The following is a 27,717-nucleotide window of genomic DNA, read 5'->3' as shown; positions in this document are numbered from 1 at the left end:
TCCAGTCTATCTCACCCTCTTTCTCTTGCCCCTCCCCTCTTGTTTTCTCTCTCTCCATCTCTTTCTCTCTTCCTATCTCTCTCTCCTCCTCTTTTTCTCCTCCTCTTTTTCTCTCTCCCTGTATCTTTCTTTCTCCCTCACTCGTGTCTCTCCCTTTCTCTCTCTCCCCCTCTCTTTCTTTCCCTCTGTCTCTCCGTCTCTCTTGCTCTCTCTCTCCCTCTCCCTCTCCCTTTCTGTCCTCCTCTCTTTCTTCTTCTCCCCTATCTTTCTTTCCCCGTTTTCACTCTTTCCTCTCTCTTTCTCTGTCTTTCTCTTCCTCTCCCCTTCTTTCTCTCTCTCCCTCTCCTTCTCTTCCCCTATCTTTCTCTCCTCTCTCTCTTCCTCCCCCCTCTCTATCATTCACCTATTGATTTACTGTGAGTGAGTAAACCATCACGTTTCCAAGCACGGGCATGCTGGCTCTGTCCAGGATTGAACCGGGGACTCCCTGGTCCCCTGCTGCCTGCTGAGACACCACCACAGCTGGGCCCCTTCCCCAGCTCCCTGCACTCCCCCCACTCCCACTGTCCCCTCTGTCTCCAAAGAGCCATCTCCTCAGAGGAAGCCCCAACCCCCCAACCACCCTTAGAGCCCCTGGCTCCTTTCTGTGGAGGCTTCTTGAATATTCTCCTCTTTCTGCCCCCAGACCTTCCTAAGCTCTCGACCCCACCCTTCCCACTCCCTCAGGAGCTCAGAAGCTGAGATGGTTTGCAGGGAAAAGGGATGTGAGGTCCCTGGATGCCCACTCTGGGGGGGGGGGGGCTCGCTCTCGTCCAAAGGAAGGGCTGGAATGGGAATCTCATCTGGGAGGCATGTGAGCTCAGAGAGGGGCTGTGAGACTGTGCAGAGAACTGCCTGTCGTCTCTGCTGAAGAGCCCGGCCAGCCGCAGTGACTGAGCTCAGGGCTTCATGGACGCCCCCACAAGTCCTTGTTCTCGCCCTTCCTGGGACCCTTCAGAAAATTACGGGTTGAAGTGATTTCTTCCCTCCAGCGAGAAAGACCAGGCCACTTAATTAAGAGCCATCCTTAATCTTGGACAAACCCGGTCTAATTTCTTGCAATCACTCTGCATCTTGCTAATTCCCCTCCTTTTCCTCCGGGCGTCTGAACAGGACTGAGCACCCACCAGACTCCTGATTTTTCTCTTTCCAGGCACTGGAAGAGGGGGGCAAGTGATGGGGGGACACCAGCCCTCGGGGCCTCACCTGCAAGACTCTACATCATCCCGGAGGGAGAGACAGACAGACAAACAGAGCCCTTGGCATGAAAGGTGCTCTGGGCAGGAATGTTGTCAATCCCAGCATTGGGGTGCCATCCTGAGCCCCCCCTCCCATATCTCTGTCCCTCACCAGCTATCCCGTGTTGTGTGCAATCTCACTTGTGTTCCTTTCAAGCACAAAACAGAAGAAGAAAAAATAAAGGATGGATGGGCACATGCCAGTACAGGACCTAGAATTCCCACCCACCCCCAGCCCAACTGGAAGCCAGTAAGTCAAGAAAACCAAGGTTGCAGACAATGCCTGAAACACAGGAGGCACTGTGTGTCCCCAAATCTCACCACTCATGCAGGGGCGACTGTCCCTGTCCCTGGGGGGGGGGGGGGAGGAGCTGGCTCTGCTTTTGGAAGTGTTACTGAGCCAGTTCTGTTTGTCCTGGCAGACAAAATGTCAGATGGTCCGATCCCACACTTGAAACTCTTGTTACAAGTCACTCACATTTCAAAATAATCATAAAATAATGTAGTATTTGGCACCTAAATAAAGGACTCTGGGGTGACTGGAGGAAGCTGTGGGTTCCTGGTGTCTGATGGTGGAGGAGGACTCAGGTTGGGGGGTGAGAGTGATTCACAGAAAACTGAGAAACTTTATGCAAGTACCCAAACTGTATTTATTGTAATCCACTAACTTCCACCCAATAAAATAAGCATGTCCTTGTCCTTTGAAACATGAAATAAAATAGCTAGGAAACACATCTGGGACTCTTTTTTTTTTTAAATAAAATATCAGAGCTTGGAATTATTTATTTATCTACTTATTTGGGTAGAGACAGAGAAATCAAGATGGGAGGGGGAGATAGAGAGGGAGAGAGACAGAGAGACACCTGCAGCCCTGCTTCACCACTCATAAAGCTTCCCCCCTGCAGGTGGGGACGGGGGCTTGAACTCAGGTCCTTATGCATTATACCATGTGCGATCAACCAGGTGCACCACCACCTGGCCCCCATATTTGGAACTCTTATCTGGCACATACTTGGTGCTGGTAAGGGAGATTAGAGATACCAGTTATACCTGGAAGTACTGAGTTAGTAGCTCTGATGCATACTGGGATGTAATCCATGCAGGGTGGATGGGGCTATTTTTTTAAGGATTTAATCATTTGAGAGCGGGAGAGGGAGGGAGAGAAAGGGAGAGGGGGAAAGGGAGAGAGAGATGAAAAGAGAAAGAGAGACGGAAAGGGAGAGAAGCGAGAGAGACCGGGAAAGGGAGAGAGGGAGATGAAGAGAGAGAGAGAGAGAGAGGGAGAAAGGTGAGAGAGAGAAAGAGAGACAGGGAAAAGTAGCGAAAGAAAGGGAAAGGGAAGAAGAGAGAGGGGGAAAGGGAGAGAAAGTGACAAAGAGAGAAAGAAGAAAGAGAGAGAGAGAGAGGGAAAGGTGAGAGAGAGAAAGAAAAGCAGAGAGGGGAAAAGGAAAGAGGAAAGGGAGAGAGAGAGAGAGGAAAGGGAGAGAGAGAGAGAGGCTCTCTAGGGCACTAGTGACAGAGCCTAGAACTTCTGCCTCTCCGGCTTACAAGTCTGAGGCATGACCACTGTGTTATCTCCCCAGCCTGCAGCGGGGTGTGTGTTTAGAGATATCTCTCAGTTGCCCTGTGTCTTGGGGACCCAGAGTGGCAGGGTTTTGAGATTCCTTTTCCCCAACTCCACAGCCAGGAGAGCTGCTCAGCTGGTAGAGCCTGGGACTTGCATGCTTGAAAGTCCTGATTCAACCCAGCAACCACCACCATTAGAGTCCTTGCCTCTTCCTGGTCTTCTGTAAAGTTCTCTCTTTTTCTCTGTGTTTCTCCCCCCCCCCATATGTAATATATCTAAATACATAGTAGAAACAAGAAGAGTCCCCAGACCTCACCATCTGAAACTGAAAATGCTCAGAGACTCGTGGATGGTGAACTCAGCTGTGGCCCTCAGGGTGACAGGAAGCCCCCTCCCCAGAGACCTCTTAGCTTCCCATGGGAGTCCCCCTCCCCAGGACACATCTTCCAGTTGCTGAGGTGGTGATCCTTCAGCACACATCCACCTGAGTCCTTCACCCAAGGACACCCCATAAAGAACTCAGGGGCCACCTGTGCAGACTAGCAAGTTGCTATGAGGACAAGAGGGCTTAGCATCACAGCTCAGAGAACACCAGCCCAGTGGGAGGGAAGAGCCTCCCAGGTCAGCCCTTGCTGCCAGGAGCCATGTCCCTACGACTCCCCCTCCCCTTCCTCCATCTGCACGTCTTCTTTGCTGGGGCTGCACACCAGGTGACCACCACCCCCCGCCCCCCGTGACAGATGGCACCAGGAGTGGCCCTCCTGTCCCTGAAATGGGCCTGAAAGGGGACTTGGGAGCTGCTCTGCCACCAGGTGGTCCGAGAGACAGGAGGGTTCTCAGTGGTGGAGGGAGCACCCATGCCCCTGGCACAGAGAGGCCTGCCAGCACTAGGCACGGGCTATCTGAGGAGACTACAGCCATCACCCCAGCTGCTCTGGGGTCGCCTGGCTGTTGCTAGGGGCAACAACACCACTGAGGAAGACAAGCAGAGGCTGAGGGTGGCGGATCACCAATTAAAGGCTAATTAAGACACCCCAAAGGTGCCCGTAGTGCTGTACAAATGAGAGCCTTGCCTCCTGCGGCTGCAAGGCAGGGAGAGCCCGACTGTGACCCCAGGACTTAATTAGGAGGGTTGGGGGATGCCGGGGAGGGAGGAGGGAGGATCTGTTACCCAGGCCGCCCATCCCTTCACTGTTCAGCCCAGAGCAGGTGCCCAGGAGCACCTCCCTCCATCCCAAGCCTGCCCCATTCCAGCCACTGTGGAGAGAACACTCCCAGACTACACACACACACACACACACACACACACACACTCTCTCTCTCTCTCTCTCTCAATCTGGGGGTTAGTGTAGCTGGGGTAGGGGTTCCCAGGAAGAATCCCACTCTGAGGAGACAGCTTCCAGTCCAAGGCAGAATGTGCACTCCCTTTCTCTTAAAAAGAAAAAGGGGAGGCTGGGAGCAGCCCCTGGCTCCCCACCTGCAGGGGAGTTGTTTCACAGACTGTGAGACAGGTCAGCAAGTGTCTCTCCTCCCCCCTCTGTCTTCCCCTCCTCTCTCTATTTCTCTCTGTCCTATCCAACAATGAAGACATCAATAACAACAGTCAATAACAATAACGACAACAATAAAACAACAAGGGCAACAAAAGGGAATAAATAAATAAATATAAAAAATTAAAAGGGGGGCAGGTGGTAGTGCTGCGGGTTAAGTGCACATGACACGAAGCTCAAGGACCAGCGTAAAGGTTCTGGTTCAAGCCCCTGGCTCCCCACCTGCAAAAATAACAACAACAAGGACAACAAAAATGGGAAAATGGCCTCTAGGAGCAGTGGATTCTGGTACTGGCACTGAGCCCCAGAGTCTAACAACTAGAATCTATTGTGTTTTTGTTTTTGTTTTTTGCATTCAGGGTTATCACTGTTGCTCGGTGCCTGCACCACGAATCCACCACTCCTAGAGGCCATTTTTTTCCATTTTGTTGCTATTGTTGTAGTTGTTGCTGGATAGGACAGAGAGAAATGGAGAGAGGAGGGGAAGACAGAGAGGGGGAGAGAAAGACAGACACCTGCAGACCTGCTTCACTGCTTGTGAATCGACTCCCCTGCAGGTGGGGAGCCGGGGGCTCGCACCGGGATCATTACTCCAGCCCTTGTGCTTTGTGCTATGTGCGTTTAACCCGCTGCACTACCACCGAGGCTCTGTTGTTTTTTTTTTTTTTCAATGTTACTTATTTTATTAGAGAGAGAGTGATACTGAGAGAAAACTGCACAGACAGACCAGAGCCCTGCTCAGCGCTGGCTGATGGTGGTGCTGGGGACTGAACCTGGGCCCTCGGAGCCTCAGGCAGAGAGTCTTTCTTTAGGACCATTATGCTGTCTCCCCAACCCCATTATTTTCCTTTTATGAGAGACAAATAAAAGGAAAAGGGAGAGAGGGACAGAACCTTCATTGCTGGGGCTCTCAGAGGGGCTGTGGTATCTCCTTAACCCTTAACAGAGTTTTAAAAATATATATTATTTTATCTTAATGAGAGAGATACAGAAAGAAACATTAGAGCCCTGCTCAGCTCTGGCTGACAGTGGTGCTGGGGACTGAACCTAAAACTTTGGAACCTTGGTCAGGAGAGTCTCTCTGCAGAAAGTTTGCCGTTTCCCCCACCCTCAGCAGAGACTTTATCCAGAGCTGAGCACCAGCTGACCACAGCCAGGACAGCAGAGTCCACACAGAGCCTTCACATCCTGCTGGGCTGCTGGACAGTGGAGACAGGAGCCCCCCCACACCCCCACACCCTCCCCAGCCCTGGGCAGCTGGTCGACAAAGAGGCTCCAGGAGTCCAGGGACCAAGCCTAGAGGTAGCCCAAGGCCCAGGGAACAAGGCCTCACTGCCTTACACGTGACTGGGGGCCCTCTCAGCCCAGCACCATCCCCAGGGTCCTCTCTGGGAGCACTGCCGGCTTCTTTAAGAAGAAAGCCTTCACCCCACAGCAACCCCGGCCCCAGGAAGCACAGAATCTGCTCTCTTGCTTGCTCTCTCTCTCTGTGGGGATTCACCTTTTGGGATCTTTCATATAAATCAGATGATGCACTGTGTTAGACTTTTGTGTCTGGCATTCCTTACCTAGTATGGTTTATTACAACTGATATATATAATATATATATATATATATATATATATATATATATATATATATATATATGTAATTAAAAACACATGTCTAGCATATTTCCAAGGCTGATCCACAGCTTAGCCTGTACCAGGGCTCCGTTCTTTCCCGGGGCCAAGGAGCTGGTGGTATATCCACAGTAATTACCATCCACCAGAAGCAGTCGTCGAATCATAATTTATCGTATGAACAACACTTTGACCGCTCACTAGCGAGGGGACACTCAGGCTGCTTCTACTCTGGGGACGAATCGAAATGGATCTGCTATGAACATTTGCATGCGAATTCGGTGTGGACTTAGCTTTTTATTTCCCTGGGGGTAGATACCTAAGGAGGGAACATATGGAATCACTTAATAGATTTATGTCCCCCCCCACTTTTTTTTTTTTAAGAAAACGCCAAACCATTTTCCAAAGCAGCTGCCTTATTTCATATTTCTATCAGCCATGGATGAGAGTCTATTTTTCCACATCCTAACTAACATTTGTTACTGTCTCTCCATTTAATTGCAGCCATGTATGTGTGTGAGTGTGTGTGTGTGTGTGTGTGAGAGAGAGAGAGAGAGAGGGAGATAGAGAGAGAGAGAGGGAGAGAGAGAAAGAGATGGGGAGAAGTGGTAGCTTACTGTAGATTTCATTTATGTTTCCCTACTGATTAATGAAGTTGAACACCTTTTCAAGTGGTTATTAGCTGCTTGTTTATCTTTGGTGAATGTCTATTCAAACTTTTGTCCGTTTTTAATTGGATCTTTGTCTTCATGTTGAGTTCTGTGTTCTGGGCACAAGTCATCTACCAGCTACATGATCTGCAAGTGTTTCCAGCTCACAACCTGTCTTTTCATTTTCCTAATGATCTCTTCAGCCTTGCGGACTTTTTTTTTTTTTTTTAAATTATGAAACATTCCAATTTGTCCAGTTCTGGCTTTGGAAACCTGTGTTTCTGATAGGGACTCAAAGACACCAGAGGCTAACCCCAAGGTCACGAAAACTTGCTGCTGGGTGTTTCTCTGAAAATTCTAAAGCGAGCACTGGGGCTCTATGTAGAGTTAATTTGGATGCACACCACCAAGCCCCCAAAGCATCTTTCTTCAGGGAGTTATTATTTTTTTTAGCACCATTTGCTGAAAAGGCCATTGAGTGGACTTGGCGCCTTTATCAAAAATCAATTGACCATAAACAGAAGGACTTATCTCTGGGCACTCAGCTCTGTTCCGTTGATCTCCATGTCTGCTCTCTTCTTGGCTAAACAAATACTCTCTCCATTTCTAGGGCTTTATCATTTTGAAATTGGGATGTGAAATACCTCCCACTTTGTTCTTTGGCAAAATTGTTTTTGCTATTTTGAGTCTTTGCGTTTCCACATAAGTTTTCAGATGAGCTTGTCAATTTTGGAGCAAAAGCCTGCTGGGATTTCAGTGAGGATCTTGTGCAGTCTATAGATCAATTTGGAAAAGAATTGCCAACTTAGCAATATTGATCCTTCTAATCCTCATCCATGAAACATCTCCATTTTTTTTAGGGGCTCTTTAATTTTCCTCTGCCATAGATGGCAGGTTTCAGTGTACACAATGCTGTACTTCCTTTATTAAATTCATTCCTGGGTCTTTTATTCCTTGTGATGAGACTGCCTAGAACTGCTTTCTTCATTTCACTTTCAAATTGTTCATTGCCAGTGTACAGAAACACGACAGGCTTTGCTGTGTTGATTCAGTGTCCTGTGTCTCCGATGAGTTTGTCCACTAAAGCTGGCGGAATTCTTTGTGTGAATTTCTAGACGGAAGAACAAATCACCTGGGGCGGGGTGGGGGGGCAGACAGAGCTTCTTACCTTCCCAGTCTGAAGGTCTTATTACATTTCTTAAATCCTGTCAGGTCACTCTGTCCCGGACGGACGGTCAGGACAGAGTCAGATGGAAGGGGGCATCTTTTTGGTGGCCTTGGGGATGGGTTCCTCTTCTCCGCTCACAGAGGTTTGATCTAGGCAGACACCCTTACTCAAGCCCGTGGAGGTCTGCTGACTGTTGCTCTGGGACACCGCTGGTGCCAGTCTCAGGCCTGCACACCCCATGCAAGACCTGTGTGCTTCTTCCGTGGGTCATGCCGGCATGGTTTTGGTTTAATCCTGAATACATGTCAACTTCTGGTCTTCCTTTTATAATGTGCCGAATCAAAGGGCAAGGTGGGTCTCATTCCATATTCCACTAAGACGGTGCACTATACACACACTGATTTCTAAAGAGATCACTATTTATTTGTATGAGAGAGAGAGAGAGATAACAGGGGCCAGGCGGTGGCGCACCTGGTTAAGCGTTCACATGACAGTGCACAAGGACCCGGGTTCAAGCCCCTGGCCCCTCCTGCAGGGGGAGAGCTTCATGAGTGGTGAAGCAGGGCTGCAGGTGTCTCTCTGTTTCTCTCCCTCTCTATCTCCCTCTCCTCTCTCAATTGCTCTCTTGTCTCTACTCAGTAACATATAAGATAAGATAAAATAAAATAAAATGATAACAAAAACATGAGAGAGAGAGAGAGAGATCAGGACACTGTGACGCTGATGCCAGCATCATGAGTTGAAACCCCCAGGGCCTCCCAATGCAAGTCCTTTGTTCCAATGCTGAGCTATCTCCCTGGTCCCTAAAAAACTGTAAATCAGTTGTTTTTTTCAAATGTCAATCAGTTCTATTGCTGGGGTAAATTCCCCTTGCTCACGCTATGCTTTTCAAGCTTTTGTTTATTCATGCAGAAGCTAGGCAGAGAGAGAGAGAAAGAACCTGACATCACTCTGGGACATGTGCTACGGGGGACTGAACTCAGGACCTCATGCTTGAGAGTCTAACGTTTTATTTACAGAGCCACTTCCCAGGCCAAAATCATGCTATATTTGTATGTGGCTGAATTCACTGTGCTAATATTTTGTTGATGTTTTTGCATTCATTACTGAAAGATATCGGTATATAATTTTATTTTTTATATTGTTTTCTAATAATCTTGTCTTATTTGTAATTATTCACCTGGTTTAAGTCTCAGAATAGATGTGCTCCTACCTGCCCTACTTGCTGGGAGAACTCGGTTCTATTGCTGTTCCTTTTTAAAAGATTTTATTCATTTATTTATGAGAAACACAGAGGAGAGAGAAAGAGCCAGATATCACTCTGGTACATGTGCAGCCGGGGATTGAACTCAAGACTTCATGCTTGAGAGGTCGATACTTTATCCACTGTGCCACCTCCCGGACCACTTTTTTTTTATTATTTGTTTATTTATTTATTCTCTTTTGTTGTCTTATTGTTGTAGTTATTATTGTTGTCATCATTGTTGGATAGGACAGAGAGAAACGGAGAGAGGAGAAGAAGACAGAGAGGGGGAGAGAAAGACAGACACCTGCAGACCTGCTTCACCGCCTGTGACTCATTACCCCTGCAGGTGAGGGTGAGGTGGGGAGGGGGCTAACTCCATTCCTTGCCACTGCCCAGCCCCCTCTCTCTCTCTCTCTCCCTTTCTTTCCCTCTTTCTCCTTCTTTTTCTCTCTATCTCTTTTCCTAGAGTGAGCTGTAGTGGTGACGGTGTCTAGGGTTTATGCCTGGCTGCCTTGCTGGCGTAGGGCACTCCACACTAAGGCCTTCAGCCCTTTCACATTCAGGGACTGTCCCTTGCTGTCCTTTTTCCAAATCAAGGTAGCTAAATATGTGTCTGTTGTGGTGGTCTTTTCAGAGAGCCAGATTTTTTTTTTCCTTTTTCCTCCCCCCCCCCTTTTTTTTCTGACACAGATGTTTCCCTCTGAGCCTCTCCTCACACTCAGACCTCTCCCAGCCATCATGGATACCAACAGATATGCTGGCGTTTCATTTGGTCTGGAGTCTTGGCTAATCTCCATCTCCCCACCCCCACCCCCCGCCCCGTTAATTGTGTGGTGAATGGAGAGGATGAATGATCTCAGTCTGTCAGATCTGCATGGAGATGGGCTTGTGGCCCAGCACACAGTCTGTGTAAGGGAAGGTCCCCTGCCCTGGAGAGGACGAGTGTCCACTGTGCTGGGGACAGTGTGAGCCAAGCCGTCACATGAGGTGAGGTCCCTGAGAGTGGAGGCAAGGCGGCTGCGTCCTTGCTGCTGACTTGTGTCTGCTGTTTAGTGGGTCACTGCAAAGGGCCCTGAATTCCTCCAGTCTCATGTGACCTGGCCTCTACAATGATCTCTGCCTGCGCGTCACAAAATCTGAAGCTGTTAAACAACCTTAGAGTTGAGATTTGATCAGACTCAAAGGGCCCCCCCCCCTTTTAAATTTTTTTAACAGAGCAATTGAGAGGAAGGGAAGAAAGAGAGAGAGAGAGGCCTGTAGCCCTGCTCCACCACTCGGGAAACTCCCTCCCCCAGCAGGTGGCAACGGGATTTGAACCCGGGCCTTTGCGCATAGTAACACCCATGTACCTAATGGATGCATCACCCCCACCTTTTTTTTTTCTTTAGGGACACATTGTTTTGTCTTTTTTCACTTTTTTGTGTTTGCCACCAAGATCACTGCTCAAGTTCAGTGTCTGTGTGAGGCTCCCGCTACTCCTGCTAGCCCTCTTACTCCCCCAATTCATTTCTGGAAGAGACAGAGAAATGCGGGAGAGAGGGAGAGATGCCTGCAGCCCTGCCCACCACTCAGGAAGCTTCCACCCTGCAGGTGGGGGCCGGGGGCTTGAACAAGCGGCCTTGCACTTGGTGACGTGTGTCGCTACCTGATTCCACTTTGCTTTGTCTTTTTTAATTATTATTTTTTTTTTTGTCTTGAGGTTTGTTTTCTCTGTGACTGCTGCCGCCTCTCTCGTTCTGACTCGCTGGTATTTTCCCTTCCGTCCTATTTGCGTCATTGACTCTAAAGTGGACAGATATTTTAGAAAGCTGATTGCAGGATCCTGGTCTTATACCTTCTGGAAGCCTTTTGTTTTTCAAGTGTTTATTACTCCACCAATACTTCCTGAGATTCGGTGTAGGTTTTGATATATTTCTGCTATTTTGCTATTTGCTTTCTGCAGAGCTGGAGCAGCTTCTCTCCAGCCTCTGCCATTCCCTCTTTTGTGTTAAGGACTATTTTATAATGAACTACTGCCATCTCTTTTCCTTTTTTTTAAAGCTTATCTTATTCACCTGGCCACACAGGAAGGGGAGACTTTGCTGTCTCTGAGATGGTCACTTGGCCTGGGGACCTACACTAAAGGGGTGTCACCCAGAACACCCAGCAGCAGCACCCAGACCACCCAGCAGCAGCACCCAGACCACCCACCAGCAGCACCCAGACCACCCAGCAGCAGCACCCAGAGCACCCAGCAGCTCTAAGGATCCAGCCCGCAGGGCCTTGTGTGTCCAACTTCTGTGACCCTGTTTCAGACAGAGACAGGAGCCCAAAGCAGGGCCCTCTGTGATTTTTATTTTATTATTATTTTTTTACTGCAGATCTATTTAATAAAAGCTGGGAAAATAAATTATTATTATTTTTTCTTTATTGGGAGATTAATGGTTTAGAGTCGACAGTAAAATACGGTGGTTGGGACACGTATAACATTTCTCAGTTTTCCACACGGCACTCTAACCCCCACCTAAGGCCTCCTCTTGCCACCGAGTTATTTTATTTCCCAGTCTGCTAGCACTTTTTACCTTCCCCCTCCTCCCTCTCTTCCCCAGCTCCCCTGCAAATGCCCTTCTCTCTGTTTGCAAGGCTCCTGGCCGATCTCTCTGTTGTATTGTTCTGTCTTGTTCTGTTTGATACCCTTGTGTTACATAGCTGGGTGAAATCAGCAAGGTCTTGTTTTTTCTTTCCTCCAAACTTATTTTTTCTCTTGGTGTAATCCACTTGAGTATGATACCATTTTTTTCTGAGAATGGCAAATATCTCCTCTATTTTTGTTGCTGAATGATGTCCCATTGTATCATGGTCCCACCTTTTTTTTTTCCTTTCCTAATCCAATCATCTATCCACAGACTAGGTCGGCTCCTAGTTTAGCTACTGTAAATAGCAGTGTAATAACTGCCAGTGTCGACATGACCTTTTGTTCCTTTTTTTTTTTTTTTTTTTTGTATTCTCCGGGTAACTTTCCTCAAGTGAGAGGTGGGATCAGATGGTACTTACAGCTCTGGTCTCTGAGGGGTTTACACAGATTCATATTCTTGCCAAAGGTGCACCAGACTCTTTCCCCCACACCCTCTCCAAAAGTTCTTGTTATTGTTGTGTTAACATAGACCACCCTCACACCAGGAGATAGATCCTCCCGGCCTCAATTTTGTATTTCCCTCAGAATCCCTGACGGCGGACATATATTGGTCCTTTTTGGAGAAGTGTCGGTTCGGGTCTTTTGTGTCCCTGTGTTAACTGAGTCTTTGTTTATTTGTTTGTTTGTCCTAAGTGGCTCAGTTGTTGTCTGAGTCCTTTCTATCCTTTGGCCAACTCCCCTTACCAACAGTGTGTCTGTCTTGCAGACAGAGGCCTCCTCCTATCCAGCGGGCCATCTTCATTCTGTTCATATTTTCTTTCACAGTAGCAAAGATTTTCAATTTAATGTACTAGCACTGATTGTTGATCTTTAATTTCCCTTGCTATTGGGGTCGAGTTCCCAAAGGCATCTCTAACAGTTTGGTCATGGGCTATTTCACCAGGCTGTCATCTCTGTGCTCTGCCTTTGAGGTCTTGCATGAAGGTTTCTGATCCATATTAAATTTATTTGAGTCTAGAGAAAAGTCCGGTTGCACTCTTTGGCACACGTCTGTCCATCCTTACCAACATCTTCTGTTGAAAGAATTCTCCTTATTCCATTCAGTGATCTTGGGGTCTAAATTAAATATTAAAAATAAATAAATAAAACATATGGCTTTAGTTCTGGGTTTGTCTTTTTTTTTATATAACTATTCTTTCTTTTTTTTTTTTTCCTTTACTGGGGGATTAATGTTTTACATTTGACAGTGAATACAATAGTTTGTACATACATAACATTTCTCAGTTTTCCACATAACATTAGGTCCTCTGTCATCCTTTTCCAGGACCTGTACTCTCCGCCCCCACCGACCCACCCCAGAGTCTTTGATTTTGTCATGTTTTTAATTCAATTACATCTACACATTTAGTTTAGCACAGGGAGAGAAAAGAGAATGCTCTATTTCGTTGATGGCTCCAGGGAGGGGACCAGAGACCCGAGGCAGGCCAGCATCTCCTCTGTCAGCTGAGCCCTCGCCTGGCCTCTGGGTTTTCAGACCTACGCCACAGTTCCGGGAGTCCATTTTTATTCATAAACTCTGTAAGCTGTAGTGTCTGTGATCTCGTAGCATAGCTTGAATTGAGGGAACGTGTTTCCAAGTCGCCCCTTCCTCGGGATAGCCGTAGCTATCGAGGGCCCTTATGGTTGCGTAGAAACCTTCCTGCTACTTTGCCATTCTATTTTCTTCATTTATTGTTGTTGTGATGGCTTTGTAGTAAATTTCCATGGCTCTCTTAGCAAAGTGGATATTTTGACTACATTAATTATCCCCTCCCCCGGGTGCATGAACTGTCATTCACTCTCCTCATGTTCTATCCTGTGTCTTGTGGCTTTTCTTATATAAGTTTTTTTTAAAGCATATGCCTAAGCTTTTAATTCCTTTGTCACAATTCTGAGTGGGATTAGCATCTACCTCCCCCCTCATTTTTATTTGAATGTAGGAGGGAACATGTATTTTATGTGATTGTAACCACTGAGTGTTCTGTACTCACAGAGCCTAACGGCTTCTCAGTACACCTGTAGGGGTTTCTCTCTCTGTTATCAGATCACCTGGAGACAGTGGTTCTTGCACTTCCTTTGCCGTCTGGACCCCTTTACGTTCTTGGTCTTACTGTCATAACACTCTGGCTAAGACCTGACATTCCTAGAGACACAGAAGTGGGCAGGAGGGGCCGCCTCAATTGTTGATTCATGTCTGCACGTGAGCATGCTATCAGCTGTGAGCTACAATCTCCAGCCTTGCTGAGATAGAATTTCGTTGTCTCCAGGGGCCAGGCGGTGGCGCACTTGGTTAAGCGCGTACATCACAGGGTGCAAGGATCCAGGTTCAAGCCCCTGGTCCCCACCTGCAGGGGGAAAGCTTCACAAGTGGTGAAGCAGGACTGCAGGTGTCTCTCTGTCTCTCTCTCTCTCTCTCTCTCTCTTCTCCTCTCAATTTCTCTGTCTCTATACAAGAATAAATAAATAAAACATTAACAAGAGAATTTCATTGTCTCCATTTTATTCACAGGGTTTTTTGTTTGTTTGTGTGTGTGTTTAAATCAAAAACAGGGGTCAGATGCTGTCAACTGCTTTTGCAGCCTGGGCTACTGTAAAGTTGTGATCTTTGTACTTCCTTTATGGACCTGGTATAATACACAGACACTTCTCTGGTGATCTTTGTGACTACTTTTTCTTTCCTTTTATTTTTCCTTCCCTTGTGTGGTACTGGGGTCTTTCACGTGCACAACTTTACTGTTCCTGGGTCACCTTTTTCATTCTAAGAGGAAGGGAGAGAGAGAGGAAAGCATTAGACATTCCCCAGGACCATGAAGCTGTCCTGCAGTGTGGAGCCTGAGTCCATGTGGCCCCTTCTTTTTTTTAAATATACATTTTATTTATGAGAAAGGGAGAGAGAATCAGAGTATCACCCAAGCACATGAGCTACTGGGAATTGAACTCGGGACCTCATGCTTGAGAGTCCAACGCTTTACCCACTGCACCACCTCCCAGGCTGCTCTTAATTTCCCTTTCTTGCTATGTCATATCACTTCATCCTGTCAGAATAAATTTCTTATCGATGGCTCCATATTTTGACTTATTCAGGCAGATTCAGAAATCTAGTCTGTCCCACACACTGGATTTCTGTGACATTTGTGTTTCCAGAGTCCGGCCGGACTTGGCGACAAGAACTGCTGGAGCGTCTCCCCTGTACCTGCCCTCCCCCAGGTACTTGTTCAGTGTGTAGACTTGGCGGCATGTGCTTTTGTTCCATTCAGAAGAATCGGGTTCTCTTGATTTCTTATTTTGTTCTCCAGTTTAATTTTCTTGCCCGAGGAAACATACCAGGCCTGATTTCAATCTGTCATATCTTGACTGAGACCGTCTTGTGGCCCAGCACCGGATCTCTGTAAGAGAGAGTTCCCGTGCCCTGGTGAGAACGTGTGTTCTCGGGGCTGGGGACAGTGAGCTGAGCTGTCACGGTGAGGTGAGAGATCCCTGAGAGTGGGGGCAAGGCTGCCGAGTGCCTGCTGTGCCATCCCTGTGAAGGGAGCATGGAGCCTGTTGCGTGTCTCTTCTGTGTTTATGTCAGGGGCTGCTTCACAAAGTTGGAACTGTGCTTGGAGGCTCGCGGGACTTCAGCATCACAGCCTCTGCACGCATTGGAGCCTTCATCATCATTATATGAACCTTCTTGGTTTCTAGACCTTTTTTTTTTTTTGTCTTGAGGGCTATTCATCATTAAGAGTGCAGTGTCTGCCGAGTCCTTGAGTCCTTACTGCTTCTTTGATAGCTCTCCCACTCTTCCTTTTATGTAATTTGTGTCTTTGAATTTAGAGTGCAGCTATTGTGGAGAGCAGGCGACTGAACCCTGCTTTACCCAGCCTCACTATCTCTGCTCCTCTTAAGGAATAAATCATTTGGGAACTGGTTTAATGTCTGCCTTGTTTCTTTATTTCTCTGCTAACTTCTCCTTTATGTAAACCTTTCCTTTCTTTCTTTCTTTCTTTCTTTCTTCCTTCCTTCCTTCCTTTTTTTTTGATTAGTGATTTAATATTTATTTACAAAGGTATAAAATATTAGGGGTACAACTCCACACCATTCCCACCACCAGAGTTCTCAATCCTCAAACCCTCCACTGGAAGCGATAACAGTTCTCACAAGGTTGCAAATATGGGCGAACTGTTATTTCTACAGCCCTCTGCCTAGATTTGTCTACATTGCCTTTGCCCCCTATGGCCCATCTTCTCTTTCCTTCCAGGTCACACATACACCTGTTACTACATCTAAATATCCCTCCCTTTTTCCTCTCCGCTCTCTGGGTCCTGATGGAGTTGGAGTTTAGAGCCTTCTGGTCATCTTCCCTTAACATTTTTTCCCCCTCTGGCAGTAAAAAGTCAAAATTATTTTGAGCTACAGAAGTGGAAGGTCTGGCTTCTGTAGTCACTTCTCTGCTGAGGTTCTTCACTTCATTGACAGGTGGATCCACACCCCCAGTCTGTTTCTCTCTTGCCCTAGTGGGGCAGGGCTCTGGAGAGGTGGGGGTCCAGGACACACTGGCAAGGTTGTCCGCCCAGGGAGGTCAGGATGGCGTCGTCTGCAACTTGGTGACTGAAAGGTGTCAGAATAGAAAGTGAGACAAAATGATAAATATATATTTTCTTTTTTTTCTTGTTTTATTTCTTTATTGGGGGATTAATGTCTTCTAGTGGACAGTAATTACAGTAGTTGGTACCTGCGTAACATTTCCCAGTTTTCCACATAACGATACAACCCCCACTAGGTCCTCTGTCATCCTTTTCCAGGACCTGGACTTTTCCAGCACACAATTGTCCTTCCTTTCTTTTCTTTTTATTCACTCTTTGGGTTGCAAGCAACGTCCATTAAGGAAGGTGAGGCCTGACACATGACGCATGGGGTAGGCCGTGTCCGCGCCGCTACCAGTGAATGTCCTGGCTTATTGACTGCTTCCCTCCAGGAACACAGAAGGCTTTTCTGTCTCTCCATGTCTCTTAGCAGAGTGTGTAGCTTTCATGAACTGTACAGGCCTCTTGCCTCATTTTTAATTTATTCCCAACTATTTGATCCTTTGGAGCACTATTAGGCATATGATTGCTTTAATTTCTCCTCCTCCATAATTCATGTGTAAAATCGCTACAGACTTTTGGCTGTTGGTTCTGTGAGCCGGTCGCTTTGCTGTGCTCACTGATTCTAGCCACCTTTCAATGCAGTCTTTAGGATTTTTTATATGTGTACATGTACACACACACACACACACACACACACACACGTATCATATTACCTCAAACAGTGATCCTTTCACTGTAAAGGCATTCCTTAATGGAATTGAGTTTCTTATTGGTAGCCCCGGCTAGGCTGTCTAACATCACATTATATAGAAATGGTCAGAATCGACAGTCTCATCTTATTTCTAATTAAGGAAAAAGCATTCAGCTTTTCACCATCGTGTGCGGTACTAAGTAAAACCTTCATCATGCTCAAACGTCTCCCGATCTCCACTCCGTGGAGAGCTTTGGGCAGGTGCTAAATCTTGTCTACCACCTCCGATGTTTGCATTGAATAGACTACATTCTGACTTTTGTCCTTCCTTTTATTTATTTACACAGTGCTGCTGTCACTGATACTTCACTCATATTTTGTTGGCCATTCTAGCTTTCATTGTAGCCCGAGAGATTTTGTCTCTAATTTCACTGTCTGGTGGCGATCTGTCTGATCCCGGTAGTGAGGTAATGTTGTTCTCAGAATCGGTTAGTAAGAAGGAAGGAATATTCTTTTTTCTCTACTCTCGGCAAGAGCTCATAAATACTAATGCAGCTTTTTTCTTAAACATGTGATAGAATTCACCAGTGAGGTTAACCAAGCTTGGGAATTCTTCTGTGGGAAGACTTTTCATTAATAATCAATTTTTTTTTGCATATGCTAGGTATATTAAGATGTTCTATCTTTTCCAGAGTGAATGCTGGCGGTGTGCGTATGTGTTCCAGGGGAATTAATCCATTTCTTCTGTGGTCTAGCTTGCTGGCATACCATTCTTTCAACTCAAAGAATCCTTCTCTCTCCGTCTGCTGCAAGATGAGAGGTTACATCCCTCTGTCAATGTGTGCACCCACTGTGTTTTCTATTCTCCTCGCCAAGAAAATACAGTCTTTCATTTAAGATCTCATTTATTCCTGAGTAAGTCGACTAAATGTTAGTCTGTGTGGTGATCTTTTCAAATAGTCTGCTTTCCTTTCATGGACATGTTCTGGTTTTTAAATCCCTTTTTTACAGTCTTGATTTACATTGCAGTTTTCAGCATACCCTTCCTACTCCTTGCCTTAGGTTGGATTGCCTCTGTTTTTCAGATTCTCAGAGAAAAAAAAAATTGGCATCTCCCTTTTTTTATTTCTGACCTACACTTGCAAGGGACATGCTTTCTTCTTTTTTTAATGTTTTAATTAAAATTTATTTAATTTTAATTTAATTAAATTTAAATTTAATTTATTTTTTACTGGATAGAGATAGCCAGAAATTGAGAGAGAAGGGGGGAGACAGAGAAAGAGACAGACAGAGAGACACCTGCAACACTGCCTCACCACTCGCAGTGCTTTCCCCCTGCAGCTGAGGACTGGGGGCTTGAACCTGGGTCCTTGCTCACTGTAATGTGCGCTCAACTAGATGCACCACCACCTGCTACCTGGGCCCCGTGCAGACCAGCAGCTCTGAGGCCCTGGCCTTGAGGAGTCCACTTGGGCACTTCCTGTTTCCGTATCACCCACCCTTCCACTTGCTTGAGAGGTGATGCTAATTTTTTTAGAGCCTCTGCCTTTGTTTTATGCCCCTCACTTCTTCCCAACTCCCCCACTCCACCTCACCCACTCAGGTCATTATGCTGTGGTGGTTTTCTCCTCGTTTGTTTTCTCCTTCTCCTTCTTCTCCTTCTCCTTCTCCTTCTCCTCCTTCTCCTTCTCCTTCTCCTTCTCCTTCTTCCTCTTCCTCTTCCTCTTCTTCTTCTTCTTCTTCAAATATTTATTTATTTATTTCCTGTTGTTGCCCTTGTTTTATTGTTGTTGTTAATGGTGTCATTGTTGTTGGGATAGGACAGAGAGAAATGAAGAGAGGAGGGGAAAAGAAAGACAGACACCTGTAGACCTGCTTCACTGCCTGTGAAGGGACTCCCACGCAGGTGGGGAGCCGGGGACTCAAACCAGGATCCTTATGCCTTGTGCTTTGCACCACGTGCGCTTAACCCGCTGTGCTACTGCCTGACTCCCTTCTTCTTCTTCTTCCTCTTCCTCTTCCTCCTCCTCCTCCTCTTCCTCCTCCTCCTTCTTCTTTTTTTTTTTTTTTTAACCAGAGTACTGTTCAGCCCTGGCTTATAGCAGTGCTGGGGGATTGAACCTGGGACTTTGGAGCCTCACTCATGAGAGTCTCTTTACAGAACCATTATGCTGCCGCCCACCACCCAGTTCATTATTTCTAATCCTTGCATTGTACAGCTGAGCAAAGTCACCCATCTCTTTTATCCTCTGATTCAATTCTCTACACCGTTTATTTAATGTACCATGTATATCGAGTACACTGATTTTTATTCTATTTATATTTTCTTTATATCTCCCACCCTTCCCTCCTTTTTTTTTTTTTTTATGGTGACATAGAGAGGCAGAGCAGAGAGGCAGAAGCTTCCTTTAGCGTGATGGGGGCTGGTCTTTAATCCAGTTTGCACACAGAGCAGGACAGTTACCCAGGAAGCGATTTCGTCAACTCTGTTCTGTTAGATTATCTCTGCTCCACAAAGTATGCCAGCTTTGCTCTGGCCCCAGCGGTTATCCCTGCTGTCTGCCGCCTGGGTTGTCCCTGAATTCATTTCTAGTCAGGACATGTCTCCTGTGTGTTTTGTGGGTTGGTGTCTCCCATCAAGCCCGTCTTTTAACACATCTTTTTCACATGGGGTTGAAAAGTTTCACCTTTTGCCTGTGTGCATTCAGCTATCCCAACACCATCTGTGGAAGAATCTCTGTCTTCCAGTGAGTGGTCTGACCCCTCTGCCAAGAATTAAATATAGATGAACATTGAAGTGCAGGGGGTCAGCTTTCTAGGCTTCTGCTTCTTTTCAAACTTGGATTATTGGGGGTCAGGCAGTGGTGCACCTGGTTAAACACATATAGTACGAAGTGCAAGGACTGGTGCAAGGATCCCAGTTCCCCACATGCAGGGGAGGGGAAGCTTCATCAGTGGTGAAGCAGGTCTTCAGGTGTCTGTCTTTCTCTCCCCCTCTCTATCTCCCTCTCCTTTCTCAATTTCTCTCTGTCCTATCCAATAAAATGAGAGAGAGAGAAAAAAAAAAAAAGAGCACCAAGAACAGTGGATTCACAGCGGAGGCACCAAGCCCCAGAGATAACCCTGAAAGCAAAATAAACAAATAAATAAATAGAAAGGATTACTGATGGGGCTAGGTGGTGGCACACCTGGTTAAGCACACACATTGCGGTGCGTAAGGTTGAAGGTTCAAGCCCCCGGTCCCCACCTGCAGGGGGAAAGCTTCATGAGTCAGGAGCGGTGGCACAGAGTTGCAGGTGTCTCTCTGTCAGGTGGGGAGCCAGGGGCTTGAACCGGGTCCTTGCGTTTTGCAACACGTGCTCTTAACCCGCTGCACTACCGCCTCCTCCCTGATGCTTTGGGTTCTTAAGGATGTGATCACGATCACCAAGGGGATGGCTTTCTGAATTCCTCTTCATTCTCCTCACTACTTGCATGTAGAGATGCCGCACGTTTTTGTCTATTGATTCCGCATCCTCTCGGCCAGATTTGTGAAGTCTTAATAGCATTTTAATGATACCTCTATGGTTTGCTGAGCATGTTGTCACAGAATCTACTAATAATGATAGTCTTACTTCTCTTTCAATCTGGGTTTCTTTAATTTCTTGTTGTTGTCCAATTGCTCTAGCTAAGACCTTTGATACTCAATTGCACATAAGAGATGAGAGTGGACATCTTTGACTTGTGATGGATTTCAAACAAAAAAAAAAAATCTCTGCTCTTCACCATCAAGTATGATATTAGTGGTGGGTAACAGGATGTGGGCTTTACTGTGCAGATATATGTTCCTACCATCCCTGCTTAGCTAAAGATGTGTACTAATTTTTGTTGGGTACTAAATCAATCGCTTTCACAATATGTATTGATATGGTGATTTATCTTCCTTTAAAAAATTTATTTATTTATTTATTTATTATTGATAGAGACAGAGAAATTGAGAGGAAAGAGAGAGATAGAAAGGGAGACAGAGGGAGTCTGGCGGTAGCTCAGCAGGTTAAGCACACGTGGCACAAAGCACAAGGAAGGACCAGTGTAAGGATCCCGGTTCGAGCCCCCGGCTCCCCACCTGCTGGGGAGTCGCTTCACCGGCAGTGAAGTAGGTCTGCAGGTGTCAGTCTTTCTCTCCCCCTGTCTGTCTTCCCCTCCTCTCTCCATTTCTCTCTGTCCTATCCAACAATGATGACATCAACAACGATAATAACTACGACAACAATAAAAACAAGGACAACAAAAAGGAAATAAATAAATATTTTTTAAAAGGGAGACAGCGAGAGACCAGCAGCTCTGTTTCACCACTCCTGAAGCTTCCCCCACAGGTGGGGACCCAGGGCTTGAACTTGGGTCCTTGAGCACTGTAATGTGAGTACTTAACCAGTTGTGCCTCATCCAGGACCCCTGATTTTGGACATAGTATTGCATTATTTGATTCCTTGAGAATATTCTGTTGAGAATTTTTTGCACCTGTCCATGAAGAACATTGTTCTGTGATTTTATTTCCATGTGCTTATTTGTGATTTAGTTAGCAGGGTAAGACTAGCCTCAGGGTAGTTGAGAAGTAGCTACGTGGGACTGGATGTTGGTGTACCTAGTTGAGTGCACATGCTACAATGTATAAGGATCTGAGTTCAAGCCCTCCCAGTCCCCACCTACAGGAAGAAAGTTTCAGAAGTGGTGAAACAGGGCTGCAGGTGTCTCTTTGTCTCTCTCCCTCTCTATCACCCCCTTCTTCTCAATTTCTGGCTGTCTCTATCTAATTAGCAAATAAACAAAGATATTAATTTTTTTTGGAGCTGGAGTTCAAAATAAAAAAATTTTAAAAGAAGTTAAAAAATAAGTAACAGTGTTCTTTCTTCTTTACTTTCTGGAAGATGTGAAAAACACTGATGCTTAGTGCCTCTTATACCTATGATAAGTTCACTACTGTCTGGGTTTTTTTTTTATGGAGAGACTTTTTATACTTTTACTAGGGATTTACTAATGACTAACAAGACTGTAAGATGACAGGGGTACCATTCCACATAGTTCCTACCTCCAGAGTTCTGTGTCCCACCCCTCCATTGGAAGCTTCCCTATTATTTATCCCTCTGGAGTGTGGACTAAATTTTTTTTTTTTAAATAGGAACTCTAATTCCCTTCTGCAAATGTTTTGGTTTTTTTAAAAACATTTATTTATTTATTTATTTATTTATTTCCTTTTTGTTGCCCTTGTTGTTTTTATTGTTATTGTAGTTATTGTTGTTGATGTTGTGGTTGTTGGATAGGACAGAGAGAAATGGAGAGAGGAGGAGAAGATAGAGAGGGAGAGAGAAAGATAGACACCTGCAGACATGCTTCACCACCTGTGAAGCGACTCCCCTGTTGGTCATCATGCCAGGTCTGCTCCATTGCTTAACACTGTGGTCTATTTACATAATCATTGTTTTGTCTGAGACCCGCTCTGCCTACAAGGCATTGGTTTAATCCCCACTGGTTAGAACCTTCACAACAGCTGAAGACCCACCTTGCCTGCAGGGCATTGATTTAATCCTCACTGGTTAGAACCTTCGCAACAGCTGAAGACCCACCTTGCCTGCAGGGCATTGGTTTAATCCCCACTGGTTAGATGGAAGCTTTCCTTCTCTCCACCCACTCTCCTATGTATATCTTTTTCCAGCTTGCCACTTCCACCTTGGAAGATATAAAGGCAGATGAATAAAGGCAGAATTGCATTGCGTTCCTGCTCAGCCATGAGTTCCCGCCCGCAAAGCTAGCCTGGCACTCTCCTGCAGGTGGGGAGCCAGGGGCTCAAACTGGGATCATTACGCTGGTCCTTGCGCTTTGTACCATGTGTGCTTAACCCACTGCGCTACCACCCGACTCCTAGGCCAAATTTTTTTATGGGATGCAGAAAGTGGGGCGTCTAGCTTCTGTAACTGCTTCTCCACTGGACATGGGTGTTGGCAGGTGGATCCACACCCCCAGCCTGTCTCTGTCTTTCCCTAGTGGGGCAGGGCTCTGGGGAGGGGAGGCTCCAGGACACACTGGTGAGGTCGTCTGCCCAGGGAAGTCAGGCTGGAATCATGGTAGCATCTCTGCAACTTGGTGGCCAAAAGGCAGTAAGATGTAAAGCAGGACAAATTGTTTCATAAACAGAAACCCAAAGGTAGAAATAGAGCAGTTGAAATTAGGGGTCTTTGTGTGAGAAGAAGCTAGGAAGTCTGTTTTTGGTATGTTCCTAGGGGTCAATGACTTTAGTCATTTTTACTTGAGTCTAACAGCTAACATGGAGGTGGACTAAAAATAGTGTCTGGGAAGATGGAATCAGAGTTGAGAATAGGGTTATAAAGCTGAATCAGGGCAGAGTGTAGCTCTCTGGGTGCTAGGTGGTGGTACAGCTGGTTGAGTGTGTATGTTACAATGCTCAAGGACCCAGGTTCGAGCTGCCTGTCCCTACCTGCAGGGGGAAAGCTTCACAAGTGGAGAAACAGGGCTATAGGTCTCTCTCTCTCTCTCTCTCTCACCTCCTTCCCACTCAATTTCAGACACTCTCTATCCAATAATTAAATAAAGATAATTTAAAAAGAGTAGCCTTATGGGAAGACTTTTAATTATGAAGCATTTTTCTGTATCTCTTGGGTATATTCAAATGTTTACCATAATAGAGTGGTGAATCATGTCTTGGAGTCGTAGGACTCCATCCATGCATGTGGTCATTTCTATGTTTGTAGGACTTCATCTGCTTCTCCAGTTGCCTGACACAGAGCAGGCCACAGCACCCCTTACAGGTCTTTCAACCATAGGATCCATTTTTACATTCTTCTACCATGCATGACTTTGAGTATCATTAGTTTGCTTTTTTGCTGTGTGGAAATATACTCTGCATCTATTCTCTCCTGTTTTTCAGACCCAAGTGGCTGAAGACTTCTTTGGGTGAACTTATCAAAGAACCAGCTCCTGCCTTCACCGATTTTTTTTTTTTTTGCTGCTAAATTCCTTCCTAAAGTCTTGATTTCTGTTCTAGTCTTTATCGTGTCCTTGTAATACCAGTCTGGGATGTGGTTTGCCTGTTTGTGTAGATTCCTGAGATAAAAGCTCGGACTACTCAGAAGAGGCCTGGCTTATTATCTAACCACTTTAAGATTTCATAGCCCCTCTGAGAAAGCCACAGTGGCTCCCAGTAACTTTGGGATAAATTGTAGTTTGGAGTTCATTCTCTCTCTCAATATATATACATATATATGTATATATACATATATATGTATATATACATATATATGTATATATACATATTTAATTTTCTAACTTCTTTCTGTAGATGTTCAAAAAAATTTTTGTGGTGTTTAAAAATATACTTTATACAATTTCAATTTTCAAACCTTTTTAATTTTTTAAAAAATTTTTATTTATCTATTTTCCCTTTTGTTTCCCTGATTGTTTTTTATTGTTGTTGTAGTTATTATTGTTGTTGTTGATGATGTCGTCATTGTTATATAGGACAGAGAGAAATGGAGAGAGGAGGGGAAAACAGAGGGGGAGAGAAAGACAGACACCTGCAGACCTGCTTCACCGCCTGTGAAGCGACTCCCCTGTAGGTGGGGAGCTGGGGGCTCGAACCGGGATCCGTACTCTGGTCCTTCTGCTTTGTGCCACATGAGCTTAACCCGCTGTGCTACCATCCAACTCCCAATTTTCAAACTTTTATGGAGACCTACTGTATGGCCCAGCACACGGTCTCTGTAAGGGAAGGTCCCCCTGCCCTGAACAGAACGTGTGTAGGGAAGGTCCCCCTTGTGCTGAGGACAGTGAGCCGAGCTGTCACGTGAGGTGAGGCCCCTGAGAGCTGGGACAAGGCTGCTGCGTCCTTGCTGACTTGTGTCTGCTTGTCTGAGTAGTCACGGCAGAGGTTGCGAAGCCCTCTATTCTGAATGACATTATCTACTCTTGTTTATATCAGCTTTTGTTTCAGAAAAGTTGGAACTCTGTTGGAAGGAAGCCCATGAAAATTTAGGATTATTTAGGATTGCTGTGTCCCTCTGGGTTAATTAATCCTTTTCATTATCAAAGGTCCCCCCCTTTTTTAATTCTTAACCAGAGCACTGCACAGCTCTGGCTTATGGTGGTGTGGGGGATTGAACCTGGGTCTTTGGAGCTTCAGGCATGAGGGTCTCTTTTCAGAACCATTGTGCTATCTACCCTGGCTTTTTTTTTTTAGCATGACTTTTTAAAAAATATTTTCAATTCTTTTATTAAAACTTTATTTATTATTGGATAGAGACAAAGAGAAATTGAGGGGAAGGGAGGATAGAAATGGAGAGAGAGAGAGAGACACCTGCAGCCCTGCTCACCACTTGTGAAGCTTTCCCCCTGCAGGTGGGGACCAGGGGCTTGAACCCGGGTCCTTGCGCACTGCAGTGTGTGTGCTTAACCAGGTGTGTCACCGCCTGGCCCCTGCTTTTTTTTTTTTTTTTCTTGTTTTGAGTTCTCTCTCTATATTTATTTTTTTTCTCCTCCTCCTTCTTTTAAAATTTTATTTATTTATTTTCCCTGTTGTTACCCTTGCTGTCTTTTTATTGTTGCTGTAATTATTGTTGTTGTTATTAATGTCGTTGTTGTTGGATAGGACAGAGAGAAATGGAGAGAGGAGGGGGAGAGAAAGACAGACACCTGCAGACCTGCTTCACCGCCTGTGAAGCGACTCCCCTGCAGGTGGGGAGCCGGGGGCTCGAACCGGGATCCTTACACCGGTCCTTGCACTTTGTGCCACGTGCGCTTAACCTGCTGCTGCTACCACCTGACTCCCTGTTTTTTATTTTTTTTCTTTTTAATCGAAAAGCGCAGCCTGCTACCTTTGAGAACAGAGACCAGAAAAAAAAAAAAATTAGCAGCAAAGTTCCCAGGCTCTGACTGACCTCCATCCTGGAAAGGCAGCTGTCCCCCAGCACCTAAACTCCCCAACAACTCCAAGGCCCCTGCTTTCCGAGCTGTGAGTGTGAACCTGGTCACACCTACTTCCACCCTGCTTCGGGTCTGTCCAGGTAACTGAACAAGGCAGGGCTGCCGGTGTGTTTTCACTGGACTCTCGGTCTGGCAGGCTCCCTCCGGCCCCTCTCAGGTTACCTTTGTTCTGTTAGAAACATTGGCTGGTTCGCCTTTTATTTCTGTTTTCTCTGTTCGCCAGTTTTACATTCTTAGCTTGCACACCCCGGTGAACACACCTAACATTTCTCTTTATCCTTTTGGCTTATTTCATTTTGCATAATCTTCTACCAGTCCTCACACTTTGCTGCCCACGGCTAAATTTCATCTTTTGTGGTAGCTGAATAGTGTCTGTTCTATCAACGGAAATTATTCCAATTACCTATCAGCAGATGCCTCTGTTGCTTCCTATTTTAGCTGTTGTAAACAAAACTGTCTAAACAATGGGGCAGATAGACTCTCACTGTGCTGATGTGTGCTCCTCAAGTAGCTACCTGGAGAGGGTCTGCTGAGTCCTGTGTTGGTTTCTGAAGAAACTCCAAGCCATTCATTCATTTTCTCTCTCTCTCTCTCTTTTCTTTTTAAACTGATTAAATTTATTTATTACTGCATAGAGATGAAGAAAAATTGAGGCAGGCAGGAGGAAATAGAGAAGGAGAGAGACAGACACAGAGAGACACCTATAGCCCTGCTTCACCACTCATGAAGCTTTCCCTTGACCAGGGGTTTGAACCTGGGTCCTTGTGCACTGTGATGTGTATGCTTAACTAGGTGCGCCACTGCCTGGCCCCTCCAGGCCCATCTCCAAAATGGCCGTCCATGTTTTAAAAAGCCTTGCCCCCAAAGCTTGCACGAGTCCCATTTTTCTCTCTAAACACTCTCCTAACTGCTTGTCCTTGCATTTAAATTATTTTAAAGTTTTATTTATAAGACAGGAGAGTGACCAGGGCACCACTTCCCCGGTGGCCTCTCCAGTGACTGGGACAAAACACCTTCTGGGAGCCAGCCGTCCCGACAGACCCCATCCCCCTGGGTTCCCGTCCACAGCTCCCAGTCACCAGCTGCCGTGAACATTTATTTGCTCTCAGGACAGTGAGGTGACTGATGGTTCTTTTTTTTTAATATTTATTTAATTTATTTATTCCCTTTTGTTGCCCTTATTGTTTTATTGTTGTAGTTATTATTGTTGTTGTCGTTGTTGGATAGGACAGAGAGAAATGGAGAGAGGAGGGAAAGACAGAGGGGGGGAGATAGACAGACACCTGCAGACCTGCTTCACCGCCTGTGAAGCGACTCCCCTGCAGGTGGGGAGCCGGGGTTCGAACCGGGATCCTTATGCCGGTCCTTGTGCTTTGCACCACCTGCACTTAACCCGCTGTGCTACAGCCCGACTCCCAACTGGTTCTTTCTGGAGAAATGTTCATTCAAAGCCTCTGCCAGAGTTTTAAGTGGGTCCTGTGACTCTTTGCATTGTTTCAAAGAATTTTTGTTAGTAATTTAATATTGATTTACACAATCTGAGCATCCTTCCTTCCCCCCTTCCCTCTTCACTCTGATAAGGGAAACAGTGCCTGGCTTCCTCTGGCATTTTTCTGGATTCACTTCCCTTTCTGTGATGATACAAAAAAACAACTTCCTGAGGACAGACACATTGGTTTGTCCTGTGTATAGGGTCCCAAAATACACCACCCTCTTTTTAAGAGCAGAGTCGTATTCCACTGAGTAGATGTC

At 45.9% G+C, this 27,717-nt stretch overlaps 1 long non-coding RNA gene across 1 annotated transcript in view; it reads left to right on the top strand.

Moving 5' to 3' along the window:
- LOC132535427 (uncharacterized) overlaps positions 1-27,717 on the top strand; it is a 54,247-nt gene that overhangs the window by 12,402 nt on the left and 14,128 nt on the right. The window contains exon 2 of the long non-coding RNA XR_009547217.1: positions 1,393-1,527. This is a non-coding gene — a long non-coding RNA (uncharacterized LOC132535427). The remainder of the gene's footprint in view (positions 1-1,392; positions 1,528-27,717) is intronic.

The sequence above is a fragment of the Erinaceus europaeus genome, chromosome 22 (genome assembly GCF_950295315.1).
Source record: "Erinaceus europaeus chromosome 22, mEriEur2.1, whole genome shotgun sequence".
NCBI lineage: Eukaryota > Metazoa > Chordata > Mammalia > Eulipotyphla > Erinaceidae > Erinaceus > Erinaceus europaeus.
This window is presented reverse-complemented; position numbering and strand designations above follow the sequence as displayed.